This window comes from Rattus norvegicus, chromosome 5, assembly GCF_036323735.1.
Source record: "Rattus norvegicus strain BN/NHsdMcwi chromosome 5, GRCr8, whole genome shotgun sequence".
Taxonomy (NCBI): Eukaryota; Metazoa; Chordata; class Mammalia; order Rodentia; family Muridae; genus Rattus; species Rattus norvegicus.
Genome location: NC_086023.1, coordinates 26648059 through 26671053, shown reverse-complemented (window position 1 = coordinate 26671053; position 22995 = coordinate 26648059). Strand labels below are relative to the sequence as shown.

At 46.9% G+C, this 22995-nt stretch overlaps 1 protein-coding gene across 3 annotated transcripts in view; it reads right to left on the bottom strand.

The window, feature by feature from the left end:
- Chd7 (chromodomain helicase DNA binding protein 7) overlaps positions 1 to 22995 on the bottom strand; it is a 183492-nt gene that overhangs the window by 121683 nt on the left and 38814 nt on the right.

Below are 22995 nucleotides of genomic sequence, written 5' to 3'. Positions count from 1 at the left end.
ATTATGATCGGTTACGTGGAAAGGCAGCAAAACACTAACCTTAACCTTAAATTAGTCCATTCACCACACTTCCCCGCATTCCGTTCTTGGACGGAACAGAACAAAAGGACACAACGTGAGGCGGCAGCAGCTGCCACAGCAGGCAAGCAGATGTATGAATATAGCCAGCAGCCCATCTGCAGGGCTCAAGCCCTGGCAATGCTCTACTTCCCAACAGCCGCCCTTAACCTCGCTCCCCCGAGCGGTAATCAGATGAGCGGGGAGCGCGCTCGCGCGCACACACTCTCGCAGCACCGAGGACTGGGAAAAGCCCAACTTAGTTAAATTGACTGGGGGATTATACAAATACCAAAATCAGTCATTTCGTACAAATTAGATATTTACAGTCCACATGCAACTTCATAACGGCAACAGAAGCATCTGACAAGAAAGCGCCCATAATGAGGTTGAGAAGCAAGCCCGAGAATGGCACAATAAATTCATAATTTCATTATACTTAATAGCAGGAATAGACAAGATTTCAGAAAGAGACTACAAGTGAGGCTTTCATTCTCTAAGAGGGCCAATTTCACTCATGGCTCCGGGCCCATCACGATCCAGAGTTGTGGGGCGGGTGATAGCAGGATGGAGACACCCCGGGCTCCCTCATGCCCCACCACTGGCTGTCCTGAGGGCTAAGGACACCCCAGTGACTTCAGGGAAACTAGCTGCAGATGATGATCACTGTTCTTGTTGGTAGAGACAGAGACCTCTTCAGAAACTGGCCAAAACTGGATGGTACTTTAACAGGAAAAAAAAAAAAGTTAAAAATATCCACCAGACCTTTTAAAAACCTGGTAGGACAAAGCAGGACACAGCAGGAGGGAGTTGGGCTAGCAGGCCCATCCCTTCACCTCCTGTGCTAACCGCATAGCTTCCCGGCTTTCTGCCTTAGCTAGAAACTGCTAGATTCGGGGTCAGATTAAAATAACCAATTTGATTCGAAGAATCCTTTAACAGCCAAAAAACAGAAAAAGTGTTTTTGTTCACTGCTTATTGAATCAGCAACCTAATAGAGAATGAATTCACGCAAGAAAAATGCCTAAAATCTTAGACATCTTTGGAATTTAACTCACTGATTTCCTCTTATTAGCACATTAAGCATTGGATGATATTGACCCACTTGGGGCACAGAAGCACAGGAGGAAGCATTTCCAGCGATGCTCCAAACAGACTCAGTCATGAATTCTACTGTGTATTTCTACAAGAATATGCAAATGACCAACTCTGTAAGGAGTCGCCCACGAGACAGGTAACCCCGCTTCTACCTGCCCTGTCTTAACGCATTCATAACACGGAGGAAACTCTGTTTATGGAAATGAAAACATTCCTGCTCACTGTCACAACTACAGACATGACACCCGAGAGGGTCTCCAGGTCTGTAGCTTTCAAGTGACAGCTGTCAGCCAACGTCAAAGGTCTCCTCACTCTGCCACTAACTGCCATATATTTTCTGATCTACCTTCTCCAAATACAGAGGTCAGACAGGAGAGAATCAAGTACACAGGGAAGCCGTTCCTCTGAAAATCTGCTGCTTTTTTTTTTTTTTTGCAAAACAACTAAAAGTAAATCTCCAGTGTCGCAACAAATATTGATAAATTGAATTTTGTGCCTAACCTAAAAATTCTTAAGAAGCCAGTCTTCATTGGCTCAAGGCTCACTCTCAAGGAAATAAATGTTGCAAGGGACTTGATACCAGCTTAAGCCAGCCGTGCAGTCCGCTTACCACAACCACTTATATGTTCTGGAAGATGTTTCTTCATATTCCAACAGCTTCGTCTGCTAGGGCACACCAAGTGTGTGTGTGTGTGTGTGTGTGTGTGTGTGTGTGTGTGTGTGTTGGGGGTAGGAGGGATGTCACTGCCTGGGTAGATCCTGCCCGCCTCTGCCCTGGGGTAAAGAGAGCAGAGGGTCCTGGTACCCTCTCCTTAGGACCAGGAAGCCCAGGGCATTACAGAGGCCGCTTGAAACAGCAGCTGTGGAGTTGACCCTTGCTTTTTATCGGCTAAGGACCCAGCAGAAGAGAGAAAGACGTTGTATGGCAGGAGAAGAGACAAAACAGAGGCTCTCTGAGAGTAATTATACCCGACACTTGGCTTTGTTCCCCTCCTTCCGGTTCCCCACTCATTCCCATTAAGAATCCACTCCCAGAGGCATGAGAAATGCCAGCATAACACGGCATCTAGTAAGCATGTGACCCACTGCAGCTGTGACACTCAGGTGTGCCCCAGGCAGGAGTTAAAAACCTGTGACTGAAGTCTACCATTAGTGACCGCTAGTTCTCTGGCCACCAAAGCCACCTCGTTTCTTTTCTGATGCCTCAGACCAACTGGCAGCTGTGGCAGGAATCCATAACCATGGTCCACTCTTCCGATCTGAGCTAACCTAATTAATTGATTTTGGTCAATTTCATTATTATTATTATTATTATTATTATTATTATTAAGATTATCTGAATGACCGCTTTCCCAAATCTCAGCTGCAACAGATGGTTTTCAGTTTTTATAATATGTTTAAAATAAAACTCCATTTTGAAGGCTTCACCCTTCTCTACATTGCATGTCTACGTTGCCTGTGCCTAAATCACTGTACCTATATGTCACTGTGCCTATATGTCACTGTGCCTATATATCACTGTTGAGTGGGCCACAATCAAGAGTAACAATCAGAAAAATCAGTGGCTATGCATTAAAAGCACGCTCAGGAGAGAAACAAAATTTAATAATTTAACCCTTACGAACAGTATGAAACCGGGGTGTGAACTCAAGAAGAGTTCACAAGATTCGTGCGTGCCGGGGTGAGAAGGGGGGCACGAGACTGCCACCCAAGAGAACTATCAGCACGGGCAAAAGACGCTTAATGCCGGTTGCAAGCAGGTATGAGCTGGCAAGCACTTTTGGGCCTCTGCCCCATGCTCCTCTCCACAGTGGATGAAGAAAACCCTTATACAGGTTAGTGAGGCTCAGAGTCTTAGATTAACGTTTGAATGGCAAACAGTTCACCGAATGGAAAGGAAAGGGACACAGGCAGAGGTGAAGGCTCACATCGGCTCCACGGGAGCCCAGGAAGTGCAGCTTCCTCACCAAACAGAAGCACATTCCTTTAAGGAGCTTTCTCCAGCAGAGCAGAAGTTGAGGAACAAGCAGGAAAGAGGACCAAGTAGGGACCGCTGGGAATTACCCCGGGGGAATCAACAGGCAGGTCTAAACAAGTAAAGAGCACAAGGAGTGAGCTGAGAATGTAGCTCCGAGTAGCGAGAACAAAACCCCGGGCTCGATCCCTCCTACCGCACCTTGTTTTAAATCAAAGAAATAAAAATAGGCAGTAGGAGCAACAAACACACAAGACGTCGACGAGAAGTTATGGATATTTGAGATGTAAATGAGGTCATCATAAGCCAGCTTTTATTAGATAGTGTCACATTGGTTTTCTATTTAATGCCGTGACTTTCCCACCTCACAAAACTTAACCACATCCTAATTACCCCATGATTCTTTCTGGAAACAAGATGGCTTTTGTGCACCTGCGTTTTAATGCAGTACCAAGATGTACACATTTTATCACAGGCCCAGACCAGAAACCTACCAAGGAAATGGGGTGAATTCAAAACACCTTTCGGATGCAAATATTTCCTTTAGTTCAACCACAAGGAAGGCGGCAGGGCCCTTCCATGAATGTTCAGCACACTTTGGCAAGTATGAAGTTGTAGGGGGTTTGCCCTGAGATACTGGGGATTTCTTGGCTTCTGCTAGCTCCACTATGGGTGGCTGTTTCAACTTCTCTCCTTCACCTCCAAAGGTCCTGAAAAGAACTGGCAGCTCTTCATGGAGGGAGGTACCCATCGGCGTTTCCCAAGGCATGCCCAGCATCTGGAACGCAGTGTCTCACCACCCTCACCACGACCCAGAGAAAGGCCACTCTCTGTCGCCAAGTAGACAGCACTATCAAGAGAGGGACGGAATCCACACGGTGATAAGTGAACACACAGAAAATAAAGGGTTCGCTGCCGGGCTTGAATTCAAGCTGGAAGTCCTAAACAGAGACCATGGGCAGCCACCTCCCCACTGGCAACGCAGCCTCCAACAGCCAACTCAGAAAGAGGAAAGTCCAGTGGGCCAAGGCTCGCCTTTGGGAAAGGCGTCTATCCAGATGGCAAACCTCGAGATAAAGGAATCAGGAAATGCCTCCAAATCACAACATCATCACCAGGCGGCTTCAAATCTGCCGCCTGGACCAAGCGGCGCCCTTCCGGAACTCTCTGGCCAAGACCGCCATTTTCTTCCCTGTTAATCCTGGGCGCTGTGGATATGCTACAATTCTGCTGCCTAAGCCAGGAGCTACTAGCCACACATTGCCTTTCTAAAAATCATTAAAACGAAAGAGAATTTAAAATGCAGTTCTGATTCTTTAAAAGCCACGTGAATTCAAGTGCTCAAGAGCCACTCATCAGAAGGGGCCCAGTCGCAAGGCCTGAGTCAGAGCAGAAAGCCCACGGACAAACGTGCTATCCACCGTTCCCTGAAGGTCCGATACAAGAAAGATCGTTGTGAACAGTGACCATCTTGGTCATGGAAGTTTGTATTGGTTCGAAGGCCAGTCCCATTCCCCTGCACTATGCTGTGTCTATTTTTCTATATGTTCATTTTAACTGTACTGTCAACCTATAAAAATCTCCTTCCTCTATTTCCATTTCCATCATTGTAGTTGGGACAGGGATAGTTCTGAGCTGAACAGGAAATTATTTAGAAAGATGGGACTTCCTTCCGAAGGCCTGCATTAGTCCAGATAATGTATTAAAGATAAACCTGGGGGCTAGATGTGGTGGCACACACCTTTAGTCCCAGCATTCAGGAGGCAGAGCCAGGTGGATCACTTGTGAGTTCAAGGTCAACCTGGTCTACTTATCCAATTCCAAGCCAGTGCTACTTACTGAGACCCTGTCTTAAGAACAACACCAAAGAAATAGAGGAATGAATGAATGAATGAATGAATGAATGAGTAAATAATAAGGTGGAAGACAAGGGACTAGTTATGCAATAGTGTAGAGTACATGCTTGGTAAATATATGACCTTGGATTTGATCCCCAGGACCACAAAGTGAGTTTTAAACTTTAACAAAGATCCCAGGGAGGCCTTTTAAAAAAACAAAAACAAAAAACAAAAAAAAAAAAACCAGATAATAACCAATCTTAATGATGTAAGATATCCAACACCCTGCATATACAACACTAAACCAGACAAATGGGGGCCCAACCCCAGGCAGCTTGCTGCTGTAGCAAATCCCCTCAAAGATTCTGAACTTGCTCCCCTGTCTCACGTCTGTCTGGACCTGGACCACCACCTCATCCTCATCCTCATCCTCCTCCCTCAGACTCTGCTACAGAGTCAGGCCTATGTGCACCGAAGGAAATGAAATCAGAAGGTGAGTCCTGGGAATGGCCAATCCTCTGCAGGCCACTGACTCAATGAATCATTTCTTGCTTCTTGTGAAATCCTTAAAGACCTTCCCTTGGCTTTCAGGAGCTTGTCTACAAGTTTGGGTATGGCTGAATGCCTGCTCCATCAGATGCCCAAGTACCTCCCCACCATTATGAGCCCCCCAAATCCAGGGACATCAAAACCCTGGAAGATTAAGAACCACCCCCCTGCTCTCTCACCTGCCACATGCTCTCCGGCCCCCTTGTCCCCTCCCTGTGTAGCCTGGCTTCTTTTCCATCTAGGATTCTTGGTCTTGTTAGCACCTGTCTGAGGATGTTTCCAGACTCCCTCCCTCACTGGTATGGCTGCCTAGGCAAGGGTCACAAAGCACCATGCACTCTGCTGCCCTTCTTGTTTCCCTCACTCTTCCTAGAGATTAGAGTCTAGCCCTTTGAATTGGGGTCTGAGGACGGACAGACGAGACCATCCAACCTCAGCCAGCTTTGCAAAATTCAGTCTCAGAGCATCCCTCACCCCCATTCCCACCCTCGGCCCGGCACGTGAAATCTGCATATGAATGTTGGGACACTCAGCTCCCAGACTAGGAGTCTTTCCTCCAAAGCAGCACGGAGGGCCACTCAAAGTGAGAACAAACAATAACAAGTGACACTTGTTCCAGGAAGCCAAGCAAGTGATACAATGATAGAGCCTTTAAAGGAAAAGGTTCTGGTATCTGCAAATGACCAACAACGATGACTTCACCCCAAAAAAGTTTCACCAGTTGTTCTTAGTGGCGGATTTGAATATTTAATAGGTTATGAGCTGCTTACTGATCATTTTGTTAAGGGGAAAAAAAAATCAGTTAACAAGGGTCTAGTGCCACGTTACATAATGTACTATTTCACAGGTTTCTTGCTGAAACCTTTCAGTTATTTCTACATCTAACCTTGAGATAACTGGATATTCTAAACTGCCTCTCAGATGCAAATCTCCCAACCCCCATTAGCTGAGAACTAGTAATTGCTTTAAAGGTAACAATCAAATAGCACTGAGCTAACAACTTAAGACGTTGGAGGCCCCTGGGGCATTTTTCTAAATGATAAAAAATAAAATAACAAAAACACCAGCACTCCCCCATCCCCCATCACAATGCCCTGTCCCCAAGTTGTACCAGTCTGGTATAAAATCAGAAATTACATCCTTTGGAGAAAGGCAAAGGCCTTCACACTTCAGCTTGGCATTCACTGTCACCCCCACCCCAACCCCCAGCCCCACCCCTCCATTACCCCCCCATCCCGAGAACTTCCAGCTCCTTGAAAACAGCGTGAGCCTGAGCCAGAGCAGCACCCCGGCCTCCGTTAGTCCAGAGGCTGTGCATCTCCTACCCATGCTAATGAAACAAATCTAGCATGTTCTTCCTGCTGCATGCAGCTTAGCATGGCCCCGCGGAAGACTGTCACACCGTCTAATAACATCGAGGCTTCAAGATTAAGCGTCACAAGAGTCCTCTATATACACTACGGTAGGATGTCCTTGTACACAGATGAGATGTGTATCCTGAGTAACTTTAACTGACTTTAGATTATAACTGTACCACAGAAGATGGGCGAGCAAAGTGGCAGATCCAGAAATGCGTAAGCCTTTTAGTTAATGTATTCAGGTTGAAGAAAAAAAATTTGACACAAGACTAACATATAAATTTTCTAAAACTTCCTGATGGCCAGTCTTACTTAATGCTATAAAATACCTTGGGATATTATGAACGAAGGGGGCTGATGACACCACGTTTGTCCGGCCTAATGAAAAATAACATTGGAGAATCCTTTTCAACTCCTCTTTTTATCTATTTTGACCTACTGACTTCCTATATGCACACCTGACAGCAAATGGACAGAAAACATTAGAGCCAGGGAACAGATACCTTGGGCCACCCTCTGTCCGGGTTCCCAGGCACCCCAGACTCTTAGAGGGCACACACAGACCAGGGCAAGACGCTGCTGTGGGAAATGGCTTACTTTGTACAGCTGGACCAGCCACTTGCAATGGACATTTCCCGAAACGCTGAAAGGCACCCTTTCTGTCATAGTTCAGAGGGTGTTTCAAAGTGTATTCAATTGGGCTAGAGAGATGGGGATGTGTTTGGTTGGTTGGTCCCCCACCACCACCACCACCACCACCACACACACACACACACACACCAGAGGACCTGGCTTCAATTCCTAGAACCCACATAGCACCTCAGAATGATCTGTAACTCCAGTTTCAAGAGATCCGACACACCCTCTTCTGGCCCCCGTGGACACCAGACACATATACGGAACACAGACATCTATGCAAGCAAAACACCCATACACATAAAATAAGTTTAAAAAGGTAAGTGCACTTCTGATCTCTTAGTGTCTCGGTCAATGTTCAACTGCTGTGACGAGGCACCATGACCAAAAAGCAGGTTGGAGAGAAAAGGGTGTATCTGTCTTACACTCCCATACCATAATCCACCACTGTAGGAAGCCAAGACAGGAACTCGCATAGGGCAGGAACCTGGAGGCAGGAATTGCAGAGGCTGTGGAGGATGCTGCTTATTGGCTTCTCCCCATGGCTTGCTCATCTTGCTTTATCTGACAGAACCCAAGACCATCACCCAGGGATGACACCACGCACAAAGGGTTGGCCCTCCCTCATCAATCACTAATTAAGAAAATGCCCCCACAGGCTTGCCTGCAGACCAATCTCATGGAGGCAATTTCTCAATCAAGGTTTCCTCCTCTCAGATGACTACAGTTTGTGTCAAGTTGAAATAAATCCACCCAGCGTAACTAGCCATCAAGATCCTTCATCCCATTTAAGGGGGGGGGGGGGTGTTGCTTTAGGCAACACTACAGATGAAAACAATTTGTTCGCTTTGCTAGACCAGCACCATATAGAGGAGGGTGGCCTTGTCCACACTTGGGGACAATGGCAAGATCCATAGGACGGGTATAGGTGGAGGTTCCTCGGTGAGCTGGATGACTTTCTAGGACTGACTGATGCCTTAGGCACCAGGCTAATTCAAAAGAGAAAAGTATAGGGATCGTTTGAGGTCAGATTTCCAGAGAAGCGAGCGGTCTGACGACAGACCGACTCGGGAAGGAGGGCTGAAATGTTTGAGGAGCACCTTAGATGCTTTTGGCAGTGGCGAGGAACCTCGGGTGGTTACGCCCACGGCAAGTGCGACGACAGAAAGCACAGCTACACATTCAATAAGGGGAGTGCTCAATTCTTACCTCAAATAAGCTGTGTTGACAAAGTGAGAGGGAATTAAGGCTGTAACACACAGCAAATGGTTTCAGGCTCAGTATTTCATAATCACTTCGAAATTTAAAAAAATTGCAACTTAACACCTACTCTTACTATACACAAGTACGTTCTAGGATAATCAAAACTGTCGGCTTCGTCAACCCACTTGATGTGTCTTTAGGCCAATTCAAGGCTTTGCTCACATTGGTATGTGATTAAGAAAAGCTTTGTCTGCACCGGGCGTGGTGGCACAAGCCTTGAGTCCCAGCTCTGGGGGGGGGGGGGGGCAGAGGCAGGCGGATCTCTGTGAGTTTGAGGTCAGCCTGGTCTGTAAGATGAACCCAGGACAGACAGGGCTCTGTTATACACATTTTTAACTTCATATTTTCCATTGTCTACAGCCAAGGTTCAATCTTTTGGGTTTCCGGCGCAGAAAAATGAATTTTATACATTTTTAACACGTAGGCAAATTTGTTCATAAGCTAAAGCAGATTCTTTTTGTTAAGCTGCATTTTGTAACAAACTTACTACTTCTTTACATTGCCACGTTATTTCAAGCTGGCAGTGAAGGCATGAGTCTGCTCCATCTCAATTGGCCTGAAAAATCACCTAGCAAGCCACTTCTCACTCTGTGCTGTGGGGTGTGTGCGCCTGCGTGCCTGTGTACATGAGCCCGAGCGGACACACTATTACTAAAACAGAAGGTGCTATTGTAACATTTGAAAAGAACTCTTCCTCTCAAATGTCTACAATGTGTTCGTTTCCATCCCCTATTAGTTTTTTAAGGACACCTTAAGTTGGCAATAAGACACAGCTCACTGTGAGAGGTTTTGTGCAGTGATACAAGCTGTTATCAGACAAGAGCATGGCTGTAACGAGTTGAGGCCACCTGGGAAGTCTTATAGTTACATTTGGTACTGGGCTTAATCAAGAGATTACATGAAGAAGCAGTCACCAACTTGACCTTAAAATATAGTCTTTACTAAGACCTCAGACAGCTGCACACCCATTTCTAAGATTTTATCAAACTATATACATCAGCACTAAATAATGACTGCTATTAAAATTCTGTTATTACCCTCAGTAATGACATTTATCGCATATCCCACCCACGTACAAACATCTCAAGTTCAATGTCTATGACATCTATGAACATAGAAAATTCTCTACCTCATGCCCATTTCCCAGAGGTTATTTTCAAAGGTTTTACTATAAAACAAATCCCAAAGAGGTCAACTGGAGAGCTGGAGAGATGGCTCAGTGGTTAAGAGCACTGGTTGGATTAATTTTATAAAACATCCTTCCGGAAGATCCAGGTTCAAATCCCAACGCCTATATGACAGTTGTCAACTGTCTGTAACTCCAGTTCCAGAGGGTCTGACACCTGCACACAGACACACATGCAGACAAAACACCAGTGCACATAAAATAAGTAAATAAATAAATAACTCATTTTTAAAAAGTTCAGCCCAGTGGGATATGACGGTGTATACCTTTAAACCTCACTCAGGAGACAGAGGAAAGAACATCTCTGAGTTTGAGAACAGCCTGGTCTAGCAAGTTCCAAAACAGCCGGGGCTATGTAGTGAGATCTGTCTCAGACAGGCAGATAGAGAGAAAAAAAAAAGAATACATTTAAAGATTTTTCACTATTTACTTGGTTTAATGCCAATCAAAACCAGTGGCAGTGGCAAACGGATCTCAGATTTTCTTCTGTTTGGTGGGTTGGTTGGTTGGGTTTGGTTTTGAAACAGTGTTTCTGTGTGTAGTCCTGGTTCTCCTGGAATTCTACTGCTTACCTGATCCTAAAACTCCGTTAGGAGACAGCTTCTGGCAAAATTCATAAAATACTACTTGGTATTTGGAATTGTCTAGACCGCCAGTGCCCAGATAACTTGTACTCAGTACACGAAAGCTCGGTAGTCACTACAGTCTGACCTCAGGGGGTCATGTGCCACCTTTGCAGAATGAAAGCAAGATTTCTGTTTCCTTAACCACGATGGAATCCTCTCCACTCTTGCTATTGATCTCTGGATTATGCCCCTTTTAAGGTTAAGCCATGACTATGGGCTCTGTTTTGATATTTCCTCCATTACAAACTATTTCAATATTCCCTGCTGTGTCTCTAAATATGCCCTATGCCCCCGTGCGTGTGTGGGCACACTATGGAAGGGTTGAGCATGCCATCTCTCAGTGCCAGGCTCAGAGCCCAAGAAGCAACTGCAGATTCTGCCCTCTTAGAACGTCTCGGCATATTACTAGCACCTCGTTTTTTTCAGCACCAGAGAGCACAGAAGAGGCCTGGGCTGTGCTGACTACTTAAGGCTTTCCTCACACAGAGGCATAAACTGAAGAGGGAAGTACGACATCCATGTTTCCACCAACCCTGCGTCATTCAGAAGAGCCACACACTCCACCACCTTTCCAATGTATGCTTGTGTAATGACCTCCGCTAGCCTTCCCAAACCCGAGGAGGAGAGAGAGGGAGCATAGCTGGAGTGTTTGCCACCCATGGGGCCAAAGAAACCAGCAACCTTCCACCCACGTTCTGAGGCACCCAAAGCGGGAGGGGAGGGCAGGGGCTAGTCAAGCACCCTTCCAACTGAGCTATTAAAGAAACTAAAAACTCGGGTTGGGGATTTAGCTCAGTGGTAGAGTGCTTGCCTAGCAAGCGCAAGGCCCTGGGTTCGGTCCCCAGCTCCGGGGGGGTGGGGGGGGGGACTAAAAACTCAGGCTCTTCTGTCACACTAGCTCCACCCAGAGCTTAGCAGTCACGTAGGTGGGGCTCATGAACTAAGTGGAGGAAACACAGAGCTTTTTCATCATGGTGTAAAATTCACAGACAAGAGCTGAGACAAGAGCTGAGAGGTCAGGGCATGAGTGTGCAAAGCTCACAGTTTGATGCTTGACACCAAAGGATACCAAAAGAAATGTATCAGTAATGTCAGTTTAGAAGCCTACCTGAGCTAGGCCCAAAGTGTATATAGGATGATGGCCAAGCCAGGGATCGGAAGAAGCCACTAGACTAACACTCTACCCTGTGCAGAAGGCAACAGAGCACACTTGAATGTCCAAACAGTTGTCAGAAAGGCTTCCGAGGTCCCAGAGTGGGAGGGCCCTATAATCCTTCCTTAATTCAAGAAGCCGTGCCAAGGCCTTGAGTACATCTGTAGACAGAAAGGACTTCAGAAGGGATCAAGGTGCTAAAATGTGGAGCAGAGATTAGGGAGAGTAGGACTTAATGTGAGACAAGAGCCAGGAGGGTCATCTTGACTCTTAGAAGACCTTAAAGAGGAGATGGGACAGCCACCAACATGAGCCCTGGCCTTGGGATAACACAGGGCCCAGAATGGCAACTGGAATTCTGGCCTGGATGAGTGAACGGCTAGCGTCACTCACTGGACAGTGGGGCATACAGGAAAGGCAGGATTTGTGTGGGTAGGAAGTGTGAGGCAAATTCACTGGGTTCTCCTGAAAGCAGGGAAATGTGGGCTCCAGTGAAGAAGGAGATTGTTCCTCAGAGCAAAGGGGAAGAGAGGGCTCATCAAAACTAGTATTTGTCTATTCAAAGGCAGCCATGACCTTGGGATGTTTCTCTACGGGCCTCGGTATAAATGGGAATGATAACAGTATTTACTTCCGAAGAATTGGGAGAACCAGATGCATTAGTGTTTGCAAACGCGACAATGCCCAGCTTTTGTTACATATTAAAAGCCTTGTTTGGTAACACATATTAACACATGCCAACACAGACGCAAATGGAGAGAAGGCAGAAGAAGGACAGGAAGGGAGAGTCCAGGGCAGAAACCAGCCAAAAGGCTGGTACACAGTTGGCATGGTGAACTCACAAAGAAGCAGATGTGCTCTGTTTAGAGAGACTGTAGACCAGGCATGGTGGTACTGTCTGTAATCCCAGGACTCAAGACAGCCATGAGGATCTGAGTTCAAGGCCAGCTTTGACTATATTAGTGAGTTTGATGACCATTTGTGCTGGGAGAATTTGTCTTGAAAAGGCAGGTGGAGGGGAGGGCAAAAGAGTGGGAAGAGGAGGGGAAAGGAGACAAAACCCTTGAGCTGCACAGAAGGCAGGCTACCTGCTCCCCAAGCACCTTCTTTGTTTTGTAAAGTGCTAGTACCACAGCCTGCCTCTAAGTCCTGACAAAATCAGAGTGTGTGAGAGGCACTTACACAGGATCCAGCGCATAAGAGCAGTCAATATAATCCAGCGCTTCTGTGCGCTCACCTGAGAAAACTGAATTGTTTGTTTAATGTATTTTTATTTTATGTATATGGGTGTTTTCCTTGCGTGAGTGTGTGCATGGCTGCGTACACTTGTGTGTGGCGACTGCTCCCGTCAACTGGGGTTACAAATGCTTGTGAGCTGTCAGGTGGGTGCTGGTAACCAAACCAGGATCCCGCAGCAACTGGGGGCTAGTGCCTGACCTCTTCACCCCTGTAGTGGTTTGAATAAACTTGCCCCAGGGGATGGGACTCTTAGCAGGTGTGGCCTTGTTGGAATAGGTGTGGCCCTGTTGGAGGAAGGGTGTCACTGTTGGGGTGGGCAATGAGAGCCTCCTCCTAACCATGTGGGAGCCTGTCTTCTGGTGGCTTCCAGATGAAGATGTAGAACTCAGCTCCTCGTGGACCATGCCTGCCTGGACACTGCCATGCTCCCACATTGATGATAAGGGACTGAACCTCTGAACCTGTAAGCCAGCCCCTATTGAATGTCCTTATAAGAGTTACCCTGGTCCTGGTGCCTGTTCACAGAAGCAAAACCCCAAGACAACCCCTAACCTGAAAATTGTAAACACGCAAAATGTGTCAATCTGGCTCTATGGCCCTGATCCATCGTTACAGCCTCTCAGCCTCCAGGTCCTAGTGTCCGGACTGCAGAAGGTAGAGAAAGCACCACTCTAAGATGCGATGGACTTGCTTTGTTTTTGAAGCAGGGTCTGTCTCTTGTAGTCCTGGCTGTCCTAGAACTTGTTATGCAGACTTGTTATGCAGACTTGTTATTGGCCTCCACAGAGATCCACCTGCTCCTTGGCCTCTGGAGTGCAGGATTAGAGGTGAACACCACCATGCCCGACTAACCTGCCTGGGGTTGTGATGAAAATACTCAGACAGCAATTCGATACTTCTGAAATCCACACCGTTAAATACTTTTTCAAGAAATAGCAACTTTAGGAAACAAAGATAAACTGATAAAAAGTGACTACACAATCAGATTAAATCCATATTATACAGTTCAATGAAGCTTCAGTCAATGGGGTTTCGGGAGGGGGGGGGGTTGTTGTTTTTGCTATGTTTTGTATGTGTGTATGGTGTGTGTGACGTGTTTTTGGGGGGGTTATGATGTGTATGGTGTGTGTGATGTGTGTATATGGTGTGTGTGATGTGTACGTATGATGTGTGTATGTGTGTATGTATGTATGCATGGTGCATGTTATATGTGTATGGTATGTGTGTATGATATGTGTATGATGTGTATATATGTGTGTGATATGTTTGTATGGTGTGTGTGATGTGTGTGTATGGTGTGTGTGATGTGTGTGTATGGTATGTGCGATGTGTATGATGTGTATGTATATGGGTGATCTTTTTGTTGTTTTTGCTATTGTATATGTGTGTATGGTGTGTGTGATGTGTGTATATGATGTGTATGTATATGGGTGATGCCTTTTTGTTGTTTTTGCTATTGAGTATGTGTGTATGGTGTGTGTGTGGAGTGCGTGTGGTATGTGTATGATGTGTATGTATATGGGTGATGTGTTTGTATGGTATGTGTGATATGTGTGTGATGTATATGTGAATGTGTGTGGTGTGTGTATGGGGTGTGTGTGTATGAGAAAGTATGTACATGTGTGCGTGGGGGGATGGCAATCAGAAGGCCTCGGAACTAGAAACTGTTAGCTCCCCGTGGGCTTAGTTCCTCTGCAAAAGCAGTAAGCACTCTTTTCTTTTAACTGCTGAGCTACCTTCTCCATCCCTGAAGCTTCAGTAGGTAAAATTACTAAAGTACTAGCAATGTTACTAGTCCTTCCTGCCCAGAAGTATATCAGCTTTACTAGACATACTGTGTACTGCTGGGAAAAGTAAACTTCTCAGATACACTTCCTTAAGACCCCATGATGAGGCCCCTGAGGGACCCTGTGCCCCCGGGCACGTACAGAAAGGGAAGTGTGCCATGGGGTACCTGCGACAGCGGGGCCAACTGAGGCACAGTCCGACCACGGCCCTCTCTCTCCAGAAACACAAGCTGCTATCCTTGGGTTCAGATGAGAACTCAGGGACCAGAACACACCTACTCCATACCTTGTGATGATCCAACAAGAGCCACATCCTAAATGCATTTGACCTACTTCCCATTAATTGGCTAAAAATAACCTTACCGACAAGTGAACTCTGTGATTTCCTTTTTGAATAAACAAAGAAGGTAAATGTCACCAGGGAAGCCATGGAGATGATTTGGACACTTACCCCTGAGAATACTCAAAACAATAAAATAGGACTAAATTTCTATGTGGTTATCTTGATGGTCTCCTTGGAGCACTCTGTTTCTCAGAATCCCTGACTGTGCAGCTCTTAGAGACAGCTCTCGGTGGGAAAACAGGGAATCCCACCCCCAAGCCACCCTTCACATCGCCATCTACAATCTTACTGTCACAGGAGATTCTAACCAGTATCTTAACATCCCCATCTCTAAGCATCTCCCATCAGTGTGTTTCCTCACATCTGGAATCTAGAGCCTGCCTCTGAGGTCACATTTCAGGGTCTGGGTACTGGAACCCACAGTTCCCTCCCTGGAGAGGGGAGGGCAGCAGTCCTGGGAAGTGTGGACTGCAGACTGGGAGCCCCTGTAGGGCGGCTCCTACCAGTTTTTATCCTCCGCACTCACTGGCAGTGACTAAGATGAAGCAGGGGGTGAACATCCTGTGGAGGGAATAGAAGATCATAGTCGGGGCTGGGGATTTAGCTCAGTGGTTAGAGCGCTTACCTAGGAAGCGCAAGGCCCTGGGTTCGGTCCCCAGCTCCGAAAAAAAGAACCAAAAAAAAAAAAAAAAAAAAAAGAAGAAGATCATAGTCTTAGTGCTGGAGCGATGACTCAGAAGGGTACCCGGTGCTCTCAGAGGACCAGGATTCGGCTCCCAGCACCCCCACGGCGGCTTGAACTCTAATACCCCGTAATGGTGTATACAGGCGCTGGGCACACATATGGTACATATACAGGCATGCAGGCAAAACACTCATACGTCAAAAAGACAATAGTCTTTTTCAATAAAATTCACCCAAACCTTAGCTTCTAGCATGTGAGACAGAAAGGCAGGTAGGGAGTCTCGCAGTACCAGACCAGCACAGATCACACAGCATCCATCCCGAGGCAGAGGCTGAGTCAGCTCCCATCATTTGACAGAGCTAACTAACAGCCACGGACCCCTTCCAACACGGGTCCGTGATTTAACACCAGCATTTTCTCATCTTTGGTTTTTACCGACTGTTGCCAAAGTTAAGTTTATACATGTTAAAGTTCATTGATGAAATCATTGCCTCTCACAGATTAATGTTGTCCAATTGTGACATCTCCTCCACACTTTAGAGGAGCTTAAAATAGCCATCCGGAGATGTGAAAGCAGAGCTTACCACAGCTGGTGGGGCTGGGAGAAGGGCAGCACCTAGAACCCAGGGAGGCCATGCTGCAAGGCTCTGACCCACATGAATCAGCAGCTGCCCTGTGTCCTAGCCAGCATTCTGTTGTCTCTACCAAAAGGCTGCTTGGAAGTGACTTCACGCAACGTCACTAACAGAACACCTTGCACACAGCTGGCACTCTGCAAATATTAGCTGTTCTCTCCCCTGTCCTGGACCAGCCTTGTTTGACAGTGTTCACGCCCAGGTTAGTCCCATAAACATGCAAGGTACCAATACAGGCTCAGGAGATGTAAGCGACTTTACCAGGGCTTAGAACTCTTATGGTGTACTGAGAATCAAACACCAGGATAGGGAGAGACCTCAGTCCACAAAGTGTGTGTCTCACAAGGATGAGGACCTGAATTCAATCCCCGGCACCCACACTTTTTTTGGAGGGGAGGGTAGGTGCACCAGTGGCCTGCTCCCCCGAGAAGTGGGTGGGGAAAAAGTGAGAACCCTGTATCAAACATGATACTTTGCAATGCCAGAGCCTGGGTTACCCAGCCTGGGTTACCCAGAAGAGACAAGAAGCTGCAGGGCAGGCCATCCTCCCCACACAGAACAGCTATTACCCTTGTGAAGGGAAGCCAATGCCCCTCAAACCTGCAAACAGAGACCATGAAAGACTAAGAATTCAACCTTATGAAGAAACAGTGAAAAGGTGCTGAGTTTAAGGCCACCCATTAGTCAGGAAAAGCATAGGAAACGATCCCAGGCCTGACTCAGGGACCAGAGCTCACTCCCCAAGGGATGGACACACTGCACTAACCCCCCCATCCCCCACCCCAAAATGCTAAATCGTATATCCACACTTCTCAGTTTGGCAATCGGAGCTTCTCAGACTAAACAAGCATATTGACACACAATTGCAAAAAGGCTGACATTTTGAGGCCATCCAATCTTGAAGGAGTTTATGGGAAGGCACTCTCTGCAGCCAGCTTCTAAACAAAGGAGCATTCTGACAACCTTCTACCCACTGGCAGAGACTGGATGCAGCACCATTTCTCCTACGTCACTGGTTCCAGGAAGTGGCATCCGTTCTAATGATTTCTGGAGTGTTGAGTCTTCGGTGCTGTGAGAAGCTTTTTCCCCTTAACCTGCAATGCACTCACGTCCTTGAGTAACCCGGGGGTGCTCCACACCTGCCCTCCTCTAGACTTGCAACCTTCTAGTGGCTGTCAGAAGCCATTTGGTTCCAAGCAGACCAAGAAGTAGACCACATGACTGAGGGCAACCTGCCTTCTAAGAAGGCCATTGTCACTTGAAGGAAAGTGACTGACAAACTATGGGTCTGCAGACTTAAGTGTTTGGCAGGCGTTACAGAAACGAACGAAATAATCTGTCACTTCAAGGAAAACAATTGACAGCTCTGTTTGCCAATGATAAAATTTGAGCATTCAAGCAAAAATCAAAATTTTGAAAAACCGGTATCTACTGCCATGAACCTGACAGTTTTCCAATAGCTTTTTAAAGACTTCTCTGGTTTTCAAAATACAGCATAATGAAGTGACTGTGTTTGAATGCTTTATACAATTCATTGAACTCGTATTTCCCAAACAAGCGACGAATAATTCTACAAACCAGAATGGGTTTACACACACACACACACACACACACACACACACACACACACACACACACACGGATCTGGAAATGGACCAGTGGTTAAAAGTAATTGTTGCTTTTCCAGAGGATCCAGGATTGCTTCATAGCACTGAAATTGCCATTTACAACTGTCTATAACTCTAGTTCGAAAGGATCCCAGTCCCTCTTCTGGCTTTCACCAGCACACATGCACGCACACACAGGCACAACACTCATACATGTAAAAAAAATTCAAATTCAAATTCAAAACACATTCAAAATGCATGAGCCAGCAAGGGTTGGTGACCCCAAGCACAGAATAACGCTGAACGAATTTGGTGTTCACGTTGCAACTAAACCTTTAAGAAAGTGCCCCTCAGACAGGCTTTCATCTTCTGTAGTTTGGCATAACAGAAAATTATCCATAATGCCCACTCTACTCCATTCCACTGGGCATGGAATGGCTGAGCCAGGCACAGAGTTTGAGGCCAGGACTTCAAGACCAGCCTAGGCAAAACAGTGAGATCCCTGTCTCAAAAAAAAAAATAAAAGTTTTCAATTTTAAAAGTTCTTTCTTGGGCTGGACAGATGGCTCAGTGGTTAAGAGCACTGACTGCTCTTCCAGAGGTCCTGAGTTCAATTCCCAGCAACCACATGGTGGCTCACAACCATCCGTAATGGGGATCCGATGCCTCTTCTAGTGTCTCAAGACAGCTACAGTGTACTCATATATGTAAAATAAATAAATAAATCTTTAAAAAAAAAAAAGTTCTTTCTTGGACTGTAGAGATGGCTCAGCAGTTAAGAGCACTGTCTACTCTTCTAGAGGTCCTGGGTTCACTTCCCAGCAACCCCATGGTGGCTGGCAACCACCTAAAGTGGGAATCTGATCCCTCTTCTGATGTTTCTGAAGACAGCAACAGTGTAGTCACATACATAAAATAAATAAATCTTAAAAAAAAAAACCTACTCTAAAAAAAAAAAAACAAAGAACAAAAAAACTGTCCTTTCTTTATAAAGCCATATTTGGTTCATGTTCTTCAACCAAAACATCAAATCACAACAAAGCAAATGCAGAAGTGTCTCTAAGATCTGGTCTCCCAGCCAAGAACACGACGGGGCAATCTCGTTTGTTTTAGCTCAACATTTGTTTTGGAAGAAGATTATTTGTCACAAAATGTATTTATTTGGGGAATTTACAATTTGATACGACTGATACAATTTAGAAAATAACTTCTTTTTGTAAGCTATCTAAAACAGTTAATGGCACTGGACATTTTAAAATTAGTTCCGGAGTTTGTAAAATTGCAAGGTGTGTAATGTCTGAAACCTTGTGAACCTGATAAATATCAATAGAGAAGAGTCACAGAAGCTCTGTGGGATTTAAGAGTACACAGTGGGCTTAAGACATTCACTGAAGACCAAAGGTACTCAATGACCAGAGTCATTAGTGACTGATAGTATTCCTCAAACTGTACTTGTCTAAGTGTATACATACAGACACACACACACACACACACACACACACTCACACTTAGAACATAAAACCCTTTAGGTGTGACAAAAGGAAACAACAAAACCTTCTAGAGCATAATACCTGCCTCCCCAGAAGCAGGACTACAGGGTCCTTAACTTCCAACCCACAGTCACAAAGACACCCAGATATTCCTGACACAGGAAAATCCAAATACGGAGCCGCCTCTGTGATCTAGGCTGTCAGGTCAACCTGCAGACTTTCAAAAGAAGGTGGGGTTAGGTGTAGGGAGAGGGAAGCAGGAAGTCCTGAGAGTGGAGAGGGAGGAAGGAGCTCGGAGTCCTGGGTGTGGAGAGAGAGAAGCCCAGAGTTCTGGTGGCCTGTGAAGCAGTAGCCCGTGAAGAATGGAAGGAGACCCCTTTTGGCTTGTGGTTTACACTAGAATGCGTCAGTGCTCACATGTTCTTCCTCTCTGGCGGAGAATGATGCATACTCCCTGCCGCACCAGACTGCTTTGTGTGAAAAGCAAAGGAGACTCAAATGTATCTCTTCCTGCTTCCCTTTGTAACAAGTCTACGAGGTGAACTAAATAGTATCCAATACAAACCGCTCCTGCAGCAGGGTGGTAAAAATATCCCTACCTGTATTCTGAGCTGTTGTCTGAACCTCTTCAACGTACTACCTGGCATGGCGCTCTCCCACGTGTCATGGGGCACCTGCAGCATCGGCACCAGTGGCAACTGTTCCTGAGTCGTGACTCCACCCGCCCACCCAATGCTGCCTAAATCTGAAACGCAGCCCGTGTTGCCGAAGCAGTTTGATGCTTGAACCACTGGCCTAGAAACAACAATGCCTGAGGCAGGCACCCATCTGCCCTGGTGGTGTCTCCAACGAACCTGTGCCAGGGCTCCACACAGGGACCGGCCGGAACAGAGACAGCCTCTTCTCACTGTCAGTGGAGCTCAGGCTGGTTAAGGTCAAGGTGCTGAGGGGGTCAGTTTCATTCTGAGGCAGCCACCCATTGTGTGAGCTCACGTGGCCTCTTCTAAGCCAAGAGAAAGAATGCTCTTTCTAACCTTAAAGGATGCCATCGTCCTGGATCACATTTTACTTTTAGTACATTATTAAGAGTTTTTAAGAGTTATTAAGAGTCTCCCCACTGGGGTGAGGGTGGGGGAATGGATGCTAAGACAGTCGTTAGCATACGAATCAGGAGGGACGTACAACTGAGTGCCTGATGCTAAACTGTACGCTCAGGTCATCTGCCACAGTGGCTGCTGCTGGTCCAGAACCTCGCCTGCAGAGCCTGTGACACGGAAAGAGCGGGACCCTCTTTGCAGAGGAGCAACTGCCAAGGGAATTCCAGAGCTGAGGGGAATCCAACGCAGCTAGACAGCTGCAGGATCCCCACAGGCAAAATGGGAGAACAACTTCTAAGGTGTGACTGCCACGTGGGTACTAGACAGGTACCATCCGGAGGCCTATCACGAAACACGAGTCCACTTAATCCTCATTACCTACCCCCATTACAGGAACGGGGACTGAGAACTCAGGGCTGATGAGCAAAGGTGATACCCCTGCCCCCCTCCAAGACTGCTGTCAGAAGCAGAGCCTTAACCCACTCTCTTTCCAGTCGGATGGCCTGCCCTTCAGTCAGATGGCGATTACAGATGCTGGGTGATGGGACGGAGAGCATGGGTCTCAAGAAGCACGAAAGGCAAGAAGTGCTTGGAACAGTTCTCAGTTTCCCTGTCAAACGGGCAAGGGTCAGTAGCGTTGGGGGTTGGTGGGTGCGGGAAAATGGACAGGTCCTGCACCATTTGCAGGAGTCTGAATTACTGAGCACTTTCCCAGGGCCAGTGCATTCTCAGAGCACACGCAGAATGAACACAGACACACTGACAAAAATAAAAGGCATCGTCAAGGGCGAGCACTGATTTAAATGACCACTGACGTGGGCAGGCACATGGAGCCATACGGAGCAGGGGACAGCTTGACTGCTTGAAAAACTGGAGCTCTCTGGATCAATATGAAAAGATCGGGCAGGGGATTCCGGCGGGGAAAGTCAGTTAGGCGTACAGGAGAATGGTGTGCCTGAGCTGACAGGGGTGGGGGTTCCCTCTGCCTACGTCAGACATGTTTTACGGTCGGGAACATTTGGGAATAAGCTTTATTTACAATCATCCAGATGTCATGGAAATAACAGACAACATTTTTTTCCCCGTTTCAAACAGATGTAGCTTCGATCCAAGTTCTGCTAGCTGGAGACCCTGCCCAGGCTGAAGCCTCGGTTCCCGGTAGGTGAACACCCGAGGGGGTGAGGGGATCTGTGAACACTTGGCTGGTCTTCCCTTCACGGGACTCTCTGCTCATCATAGGCGCCATGTTCTAAGGAGGACCCCAGAGGTGAGTGTCCTAGGCAGAAACTACAGGTTCCTGCACCTTTACAGCCAAGGTCCTCCACAGCTGCTCCATTAATGCCAGACAAACTAACCCCTAGGCTGGTTAGTCAATACTGATGACGGGAGGACATGTCAGTTCAAGGCTGACATGTGCTTGACGTCCGAGGGAATTTGAAGGGAGGGGGGAAAAAACTCTCTGAATCTGCAAACTCGATCCGGATGAAGACGAGGCTGGCCCACCCACCTAACCTTCTCGATGGCTGCTGAACTTCGAAACGGAAGCGTTCCCAAATGTCCCGCACTCGTGCTTTGGAAGGTCGAAAAGTACTTTCAACCAGGTCATCTGAAATGATTGACTCGCTGCGATCCAAAAGGCAAGCCTGTCATGGTCAGAGCTCCCTACCCCAAGGTGATGTGTCATTTATTTGCCATCAGCAGTCGGTGTTAACACTAACCAAACTGCAGTCTGCCGTCCACTCTCTAGAACCTGCTTAACTCCATCAACCTCCAGGGTTCCTAGCTTCTCAATTCTTCCTACCCTCCCCCAACTCCTGCCACCTTAAGGCGAGGTGGGAAGCAACGGGTTGGGGTTGCATACGGTGGCGCCTCGGAAGCCACCTCTGCATCAAGTCTGTATTAGTTAGATCTGTGTTTACGTGGGCAAAGCGCACAGTGCTGGAAATGCTGTGAAGTGAGACCTGGGAGCTCAGAGAAGCTCAACCCGAAAGTCTTGCCGAGTCTACTAACGAATGAGAGCACGCACATTCTACCCAAGTAGCGAGCTGACGCATCCGTCACATCCGTACCCACCGCCGTGATCCTAGCTTGGCAGTGAACCAGGGTTCTGTATGTATTTTCCCTCTAAGACAGAATGAATCCCCCTCACCGCACCACCCCACCAGGGAAACGGGAGGAAGTGGCGTTATACCATCTGGGGCTATGAACTTTGGGGAAACCTAGCCTCGTTCAGCAATCCTTAGCCAGAGGAAAGTTCAAGCTAAATCTAAACATATGGGGGTGGGAGGGTTTGCCTGATTTGACGGTCAGGACTAAACTAAAGGGACAATGTCAAGCCGGCCTTGAATTCTGGGTAGCACAGCAGCATTTGCT